Source organism: Rhinopithecus bieti, unplaced genomic scaffold (assembly GCF_001698545.2).
Source record: "Rhinopithecus bieti isolate Rb0 unplaced genomic scaffold, ASM169854v2 scaffold_55, whole genome shotgun sequence".
In the NCBI taxonomy this organism is placed as follows: domain Eukaryota; kingdom Metazoa; phylum Chordata; class Mammalia; order Primates; family Cercopithecidae; genus Rhinopithecus; species Rhinopithecus bieti.
Genome location: NW_016803114.1, coordinates 1,061,088 through 1,069,784, shown reverse-complemented (window position 1 = coordinate 1,069,784; position 8,697 = coordinate 1,061,088). Strand labels below are relative to the sequence as shown.

The 8,697-nt window shown below is 37.4% G+C and overlaps 1 protein-coding gene across 1 annotated transcript in view; it reads right to left on the bottom strand.

Moving 5' to 3' along the window:
• Window positions 1-2,413: 2,413 nt before the first annotated feature.
• Window positions 2,414-8,697, bottom strand: part of KPNA4 (karyopherin subunit alpha 4) — a 68,296-nt gene continuing 62,012 nt past the window's right edge. The window contains exon 19 of the mRNA XM_017850346.1: window positions 2,414-7,468. The gene's annotated coding sequence lies outside the window, so the exon portion shown is untranslated. The remainder of the gene's footprint in view (window positions 7,469-8,697) is intronic.

Genomic DNA, 8,697 nt, shown 5'->3' with positions numbered 1-8,697 from the left:
CCGCGCCCGGCCTGTAGTTACTCTTAAAAATTTTTTTTTTTTTTAAGAGATACATGTTTGGGATTTGCTTCAAAATAATCCTAGGGGGACAGGAAAGGTGAGCGGGCTGATGATGAAACAAGCTGGACCATGTGTTGATGATTGTGGAAACTGGGTGATGCATACAGGGAGATTATTTTATTCTAATTTTGCACGTGCTTGCAATTTCCAATAATTTAATCTGGAGAAAAATAGATGGGTTTCATTTTAAGAAAGGTGAAAACATATGAACAGTAAGAATGATCTGAACACTCAGATTTGATTTCAGAAAGATCATGCTGTCTTCATTGCAGACATCAGAGGAAGAGGGTCAGAGTGGCTGTGAGAGACCATCTTAACAGACTTACAGTGGTTCAAGAGACGAGACGATGGTCAGACAAAGGAGGTGGAAATGGAAATAAGTGAAGGAATGCAAGAACCATTTTGGGGAACTTTAGGGTGAGGGCAGGTGACATTCACTCGGGGAACAATGCAAGAAGATCATGTTTGGCAGTGGAAGAGAAAGACATGAGCTTAATATTGGACGAGAGTTGTGGTTGTCTTTCAGATAAGTGAACATTTCAAGGAGGTAATATGGAGATTTCAGAGAAAGCCAGTACTCAATTAGGGATCAGTAGTATGTCACAGATGATCATTGAAGTGTGGTCATCATAGAATACAAACGAGTTTGAGAAGAGAAACTTGGTTGAGGCTTGAAAAACTCTTAACATTTAATGACCAGGGAAAAATATGTGCTAGAAAGGAGATAAAATTGCTGGGCAGGGGTCTGAGGGCATAGGGAGGTGGCAGTGATTAGAGGAAAAACAATGTGGTGTGAAAATCTAGAAGGGAATCATGAAGTGCCTAGTGTTTGAGTCAAGACGAAGACAAAAACTGCTCATTTAATTAAGTAACATATAGGCTGGTGATTTTTCAAGGGCGTTATGGAGTGATGGGGGCAAATCAAAGACGGGAACGGGTTGAGAAGCGAATGGAATGTGAGCAACTGGAGAGAACAAGCAAATTTACATGAACTTTGGCTGTGATAGTAAGGGGAGGATGTAGTAGCTGGGTGCTGAGATTTAAAAGTTTCAGCATGTTTACATGTTAGTGGGTACAATCACATTGAAGGGGGCATAGCTGAATATAAAGGGGAGAAAAATCATAATTCACGGTGTGAGATTCCTTAGTAGCAGGAGATAGGATTCAAGACAGTAAGACTGCCTTGGTTATGAGGAAAGCTTCTCTAATGGAACAGTGAGGAGTGGAGGAGTGATATCTAAATGGGTTTCTAAGCTGGAAGTGAACTAATGAAGTTCCTTTCATATAGTTTCTCTTTGCCACTGCCCCGTACTGAAATAGGAAAGGTCATCTACTAAGAGTGAGAGGGAAGCAAGGAGTTACAGGCTTGAAAAAACTGACGTCTAAATAGTTGAAGAAAGTTTGAATTTGGAGGTAATGAGTTTAGAGATACCACATCTAAATTTGTGTGCGCTCCATCAAATGCTCTGATGCAGTACCAAAGCAGCAGTTGCCTAATGTATCATGTACATCTATCATTGCTTTTATCATGCTTTCATTTACCATTTATCTATCACTGCTTTTTATTTGCCTATTTATGACTGTCTCTCCCAGCAAACTAAATTGAGAACGCTTGCTACATTTAATTGGTTTGGTGTCCCTAGCTCCTGGTTTACTGCCTAACCCAATGTAGGTTCTCAGATATTTGACAAAGGTAGAAATGAATAAAGCTTCTGCCTTTACTTGAAACAAACTTTAAAGGGAATTTCCCTTGGATGCTGTAAATGAGTGCTTATTATCTACCTATAATTATTGTGTATGCTTTACATGAATTAACTCACTTAAGCCATACGAGTAGGTACTATTTTCCATTTTTTCAGACGAAGAAACTGAAGCACACAGGGATAAAATAACTTCACATACATAAATAAACCGAAACATTCTAATTATTTCATACTATAGCTGACTGCCCAAAACAGCAATCACTTAACTTTGTGGTTTGGATACTTTCTTTATAAAAAATCTTATTATAATAGTTATTTCAATAAATCACCCATACAGTATTTCCAAAAAATAAATTGTATCAATAGTGTTAGACGATATTAGGTTACCTCTGCTTCATAGTATATAAAACTGGTATTTGAAAACCACGAGGATCCATTTCAACATCCTTATGGATGTCAGATATCCAGACCAGACGCTGGGTAAGATATCAAAAGTGAGGAAAAGGAAATAAGGTAATGGGCATTCATCTGGCAAGCTATGAAGTACCTTCCCTTTCTGTTGAAGGCTTTCTAAAACTCAGATGCAATGAGACAAACTTAAAAACTGTAGATTGAAGGCTTTTAGAGGTATTCACTACAATCAGTTCATCTGAGAAGTTGCACCATTATCACAAGCGTTTATTGAGTACCCATATAACTCATGGTACCTTCACGGTGTTTACAGAACTTTGTTTATATGCCGACCTTGCCCTTAAGGAGCTTACAATCTAGTGGAAAGAAAGACGGAGTAACTCAGATGTGATAGAGCAATGAGTGAACAGATACTACAGACTGAAAAATTACCATAAATATAAAACACATACTGAAAAATGAGGGTTAATGGGGATGGCAAGGATGATAGGTAGTCCCGGATATACTCCTGACTTCTTGAAGGAGATAAGTATCTAGAATATTCAAGGACGTAAAGTGCAGTTGAGAAAGCCAGGATGCAAACAAACACTTCCTAACTGCTGCCTCTTTTCTTGCTCCCTGCAGTTGAGAACTGCAGAAAGAAAATGGGGATAGAGATAATGGGTAAAAACTTTTTAGTATTCTTTTAGCACTTCTCATTCTGAGTTAGACTGGAACAAAGTCACCATTTAGGTAACTTAGTTATCCTAGATCATCCTAAGCTGATTAAAAGGAAAAAGATTTTAAAAACTAGCTTGTCTATGTGAATTCTATGTACATATATAATTTAACCTTAACTAAACAGGATGACTAGGACTGCCACTATGCTGAAGACCACTGAACTGAATATAATACTGACATGGCAGAAGTGCGAGTTTTATCAGTGATACACGTTGTGTACTGCATTGGGGGCTTACTAGATGTGTGGCAGAATATACCCATTTATGAAGGCAGCACATCAGCAAGTAAAAACCTAAGTGGAGGTAGGAAATACCTAGAACACACGATGTTTTATGCAGCTGAACAGGACAACCCTGAAAAGACAAGAAATATGGTAATACCATAGTGACTAAGGTTGTCTTGACTCCCCCCCAACCACAATTATGAATCAAAACATGGAGTCTTTTTTTTTTTTTAAAGGTAAATACCCTCTTCAGCTGAGTCCAAGACTTTGGATATTACTCTACCTAAAAAGGGTAGAATGGTGGCCAGGCGTGGTGGCTCACGCCTGCAATCCCAGCACTTTGGGAAGCCAAGGCGGGTGGATCATCTGAGGTCAGGAGATGAGACCAGCCTGGCCAACGTGGTGAAACCCCGTCTCTACTAAAAATACAAAAATTAGCTGGGCGTGGTGGCATACGCTTGTGGTCCCAGGTACCCAGGAGGCTGAAGCAGGAGAATCGCTTGACCCTAGGAGGTGGAGGTTGCAGTGAGCCAAGATGGCACCACTGCATTCCAGCCTCGGCAACAAGAAAGAGTAAAATGGTAACTATGCACAAAGGATGGGAGAAAGGTGGCTCACAGGGCTCAAACATCAGAGAATGGAGAGGACAGGACAATGAGGGAATTATCTGGAAGGTAGGTAACTGGATTGAGAACCACAAAAAGTATGTAGATTTAAGCAGATTACAAGACATTTAAACAGTTGTTTCAAAGTAAGAGTAAAAACAGGCTGGAGAAAATCTTGGTAAAATTAGAGTAACATCGTCTAGGATAGCAATCCATCAGTTATAGAGATCAGAGGTAAGATATAGTCCGGGAAATTAGGATTCATGCTTGAAGAATAATAGAAAGAAAAACCTAAGTGAAACAGGTTATTAAAATTTTCTTTATAAAGAATAAAACTGGAAGAGCTGATAGTCTGGGAAGGTGAAGTAATCTGGAGTAGGCAGCATACTTAGAGCTACAAAAGGTATAAAATTTGTGGAGAAGGCAAAAATTGGGGCAGAAAATATAAATGACGAGTACTGCAGTCCTCTGGTGGGAGGTCGATCAGAAAGAATCTGTAGGACCATTTACTGTTCTTCATAGTCAGCTGCTCTTACACCCAGAGCCGTAGCTGTCAATTTTACTGAAAACACACTTGACTTGGAAATCCTGAGTGAAACTGCCGTCACCTAAAGGGCCTGGATTCAAAAGGAATTTTCAAGATTATTGTAACTTCCGGGTTAAGTGTTTAGGGAAAAAAATGTTTAATCTACTTTTCTTACACGATTGGTGTGCTTAGTTTTTATCAATTTGACACTACAGTCCAGATTTGCTTCTGATCACATTAGAATATAGGTTTTACCAATGTTCATTATTTTTCAACTTCCTTTATTAAGACTGGTCGGGCACAGTGGCTCACGCCTGTAATCCCAGCACTCTGGGAAGCCGAGGTGGACAGATCATTTGTGGTCAGGAGTTTGAGACCAGCCTGGCCAAAATGGTGAAACCCCGTTTCCACTAAAAATACAAAAATTAGCCAGGTGTGGTAACGTACTCCTGTAATCCCAGCTACTCAGGAGGCTGAGGCAGAATTGCTTGAACCCTGGAGGCAGAGGTTGCAGCGGCCTGAGATTGCGCCACTACACTCCAGCCTGGACCACAAAGCGAGACTCTTGTCTCAAAAAAAACAAACAAAGACTGCACTAACGCCATCAACGTGCATATTGATTTGAAGGCATCTTGCAGCAACTTTTAAAAGTTACTGTACACATATATTTAAAAGCATACACTTTATTAGTGTGCTTATTAAGAAGTTTAGGGAAAACCTCTTTAAGTGTTCAAAATGTCAAGTTTGTTAGGCATCAATTTGTTAGTGTTTGGGAGTATTGCATTGGATGTCTGGGCAAAATTTTTCCCCCCATAATATTAAATTATTGGCTGACAGTTAATGAATTTTGCCAATGAGTAAAATAATCAGAAGTTACGAAAATGATAAGATACTCAGCTATCCTGGCCTTCAAAACAGTCTATGGTGGATTCTAACTGAAATTTTATATATAAATGGTAAATAATCCACCAAACCCAAGGAGTTAACAATTAAAGTTGGCCTATTTATAGTTCACTTTAATAGCTACAATGGAAGATTCAATTCTGGAAACCCAAAAAGGTCAACTAATTTCAAAACTTCGGCAAGCTTCTATAACAACGTTACCCATTCCTTAGTAAACAAAAAAAGATCCAAAAAGCTATATTCATTTTTTGCATTGGTTCACAAATTTAAATGAATTTAAATTACTTTTAGAATAGTAATTAGAAGCACTGGGCAGTATGGGAGTTGAGATGTGGGCCTTATTTGGCCCTTAGTAGCTGTGTGAGCTTGGGCAAATCACCTCAACAACTCTATCATCTAAAGGGGAGGGTTGGGACAGAATGTAATTCATGGACTCTTATGAATCCCCTAAAACTGTATGAAAAACTACCATGTATATAAACTTTTTGGGGAAGCTGGTCCAGTTTTCATTAGGTTCTCAGAGGCAACTTTGATCCCCAAATAAGCTTGCCATATTAATCTTGCCATGATAACTACATAAGGTTATCACTTCTAAATTGTTCCAGTTCTAAATAGTTATTTCCTTGTCATAGGAAGAACTCTTAAAATGGCTCCCAAGATTCGCTCGTATACATACTCCACATAATCCCCTCCCTTGACTGTGAACAGGATCTTTGAATATGATGGATATCACCCTTGTGATTGGACTACAATGCAGGGCAAAGGTGATGGGATTTTGCAGGTGTAATGAAGGTACTTCATCAGTTTGGCTTTGGGTTAATCAAAAGGGAGATCATCCTGGTGCGTAGGTGGCCTGATCTAATCAGGTGAGACCTTTAAAAGAGTGCTTAAGGCCCTCCCTGAGATCAGAGGTTCTCTTGCTGGCCTTGAAGAAGTTGCCACGATTTCTTCAGTTGCTAGGCAATGGATTTTGCCATGTGTGCATAGAAGAGCACCCCCTAGCTTCAGATAAGACTGCAGCTCTGGCTGACACCTTTATTGCAGCCCTTTGAGATCCTGAGCAGAAAACCATAACTAGACTCTTGATCCACAGAAATTGTGAAATAACGTATGTTGTGTTTTAAGACACTAAGTTTATGGTAATTATACCAAAGTTACACAGCAATTCTTCTCTAAAGCCAAAATTCAGCTTAATCTTTGTAACTTTTTCCTTGAAGAAACTGAGGCAATGGAGAATCCAAAAAGGGTGCCCCATAAATTAATGTTACAATAAACCCAGTCATTTTACAGTGCAGTTATACCTTTAAAGAAACAAAAAACTCCTCACCCTATGAAGTGCTGCTGAGGTGAGCCTAAATGATACACTCCCTTTCCCCCAAATTATTCCAGATCCATTTTTAATGATTAATAGATAGCTCTAATTATAGAAATGCTCCAGGTTTGGTCCAGAGCAATGTGGAAAGTATTATTTCCACCATAACACACAATTACCAAAGTCTTTAAAAATTACAAAGGATATATATTCAAAGATAGATTTTAGACTAGGGTGTCTCACACACCCGTAATATAATATTCTTATTTTTACAGCACTTGAGGTGATCTCAATGCTCAAAAAGACAGTTTCAGACATGAAATGTTAAGAACATTTAGCTTATTAGGCATATTATTCTATGCCCCATCCCCATCAGAAATAAGCCTGTATTAAAATGATCAATTTCCTAGATCACTGGAGAATTAAAAAAAAAAAGTGTTTAACTCAGGTAACCGTGGTGAACTGTCAACTGTACTGAAACAATTTCAGAGACAGAAAAGCCCTTCCTAGAATTTCTACTAGAAAATCAATGTTCTATATGAGGCTATAGATGGAAATAAAATATTTAAACGATAAGGTAGTCCTTATACCCAGAGATATTAATATTACCCTTACCTATTTTCCGTATCACTATTCTATACAATAATTTGTATATAAAATTTGTATACAAGCTTACTGGCTTACTTTGAATCCAATTTTTACTAAAAAACACAAATTATGTAAAGTATTGCTGTGTTCACCTTCCAATTACTGAAACCTTCTGTACTATGCTTTGTATACAATCCATCGTTTGGAGCTGTATGTTGAAGATACAGCAATACTCAAAATACAGTTCAAGCTGTCTCGGTCTGTTTTACTGTAGAACGAATGAAAGTTAAAACCTTGGTTTGGATGGGGAGAAAACAGCAGCACAGATGGTGTCAACTGGACAAATTCAATGGGCTAAAATATTAATATATCCATATGGAAATGACAGAACTGAAGAAATTTCTTGTTATGCTGGTTCTAGGTAAAAAGACAAGAAGCTAATGTAAGCCATTGAATTATACTCTAACTTTACAAAAAAAAAAAAAAAAAAAAAAAAAAAAAATCCACACACCACACACACACACCCCATGTAAAACATTGCTTTAAGTTTTAATGTTTATTTCCCCAAGACAGCCTAGCCTGCACTCTACTTGGATAAATTTTACAAGCTAGTTTTCTGCTGCTTCTAGTTTTAAACTTTAACCATGTTTCTGATGACAAGGAATGCTGCAAAAATACTCTAGTTCAACAAAGAGTTATGATCACAAAATAATTTTTATCCATTCTACAGTGTTTCAGAATTACCAGTTGATTTTTAAACACAAAGTAGATATAGATGCTAATGGTGGCTAATCTGGTATGTTTCTTATAGCAAACTGTTGTTCATGCAACACTTGTGCTCAAAGGGGAAGGCACAGGATTTCCTACAATGAGCCACCTTATAAAGAGTTCTTTTTGTACAAATTAATTTATGTCACATTTAATTTAGTGTGCATAACATCAAAACTGAGGTATTATTCCAATTTATAAAAACCATTTGCATAACTTTTATGCAAGTTTTAAAAATACAAAGTTTTCTCCCTAAAGTGGCTCAAAATAGATTGTTCATGGCTGTCTACATCTAAGATAAAAAGATTCTAAAACAATTGAACAGATTAGGCATATTATTAAAGGTGTTCAAACCATTACTTGATTTGTACATCTACTCAAACCTCTTCATCGGTCTTTATTCAGCAGTACATATGCACCAAATTCCATTTTAGAAGTTTCCATATCATTTTCATAGAAAACAAGGTTTGAAAACAAGTTAACATTTAAACACAGCACGGTATTCTACCACAACTGAAACTTTTTTCTTCTTCTTCTTTACAGGACTCAACAAAATCTAAAAATGAACTATGCTGTAGATTTACCTCATGCAAAGATCTTTATGTTATCTCTGAAAATGAAAAGGATGGCCTTTTAAGCACATTTTACTGTTTTATACTATTATGGCAACTTGTGTACTGCAACACAGTCTATTTTGAGGGAAATTTATGATTTTTTTTCATGCAAAAATCTACACAAATTAGTTTTGATGATATGGAAAGCTTTTCATAGCATCAAACATTCATCTGGTGCAAATGCACAGGGAAACCTTCCTGAAAAGTTTTCTGACTTGAGAAGCAACTAAAAAAAAGGCATACTAGGTAAAGTAAATAAAGACT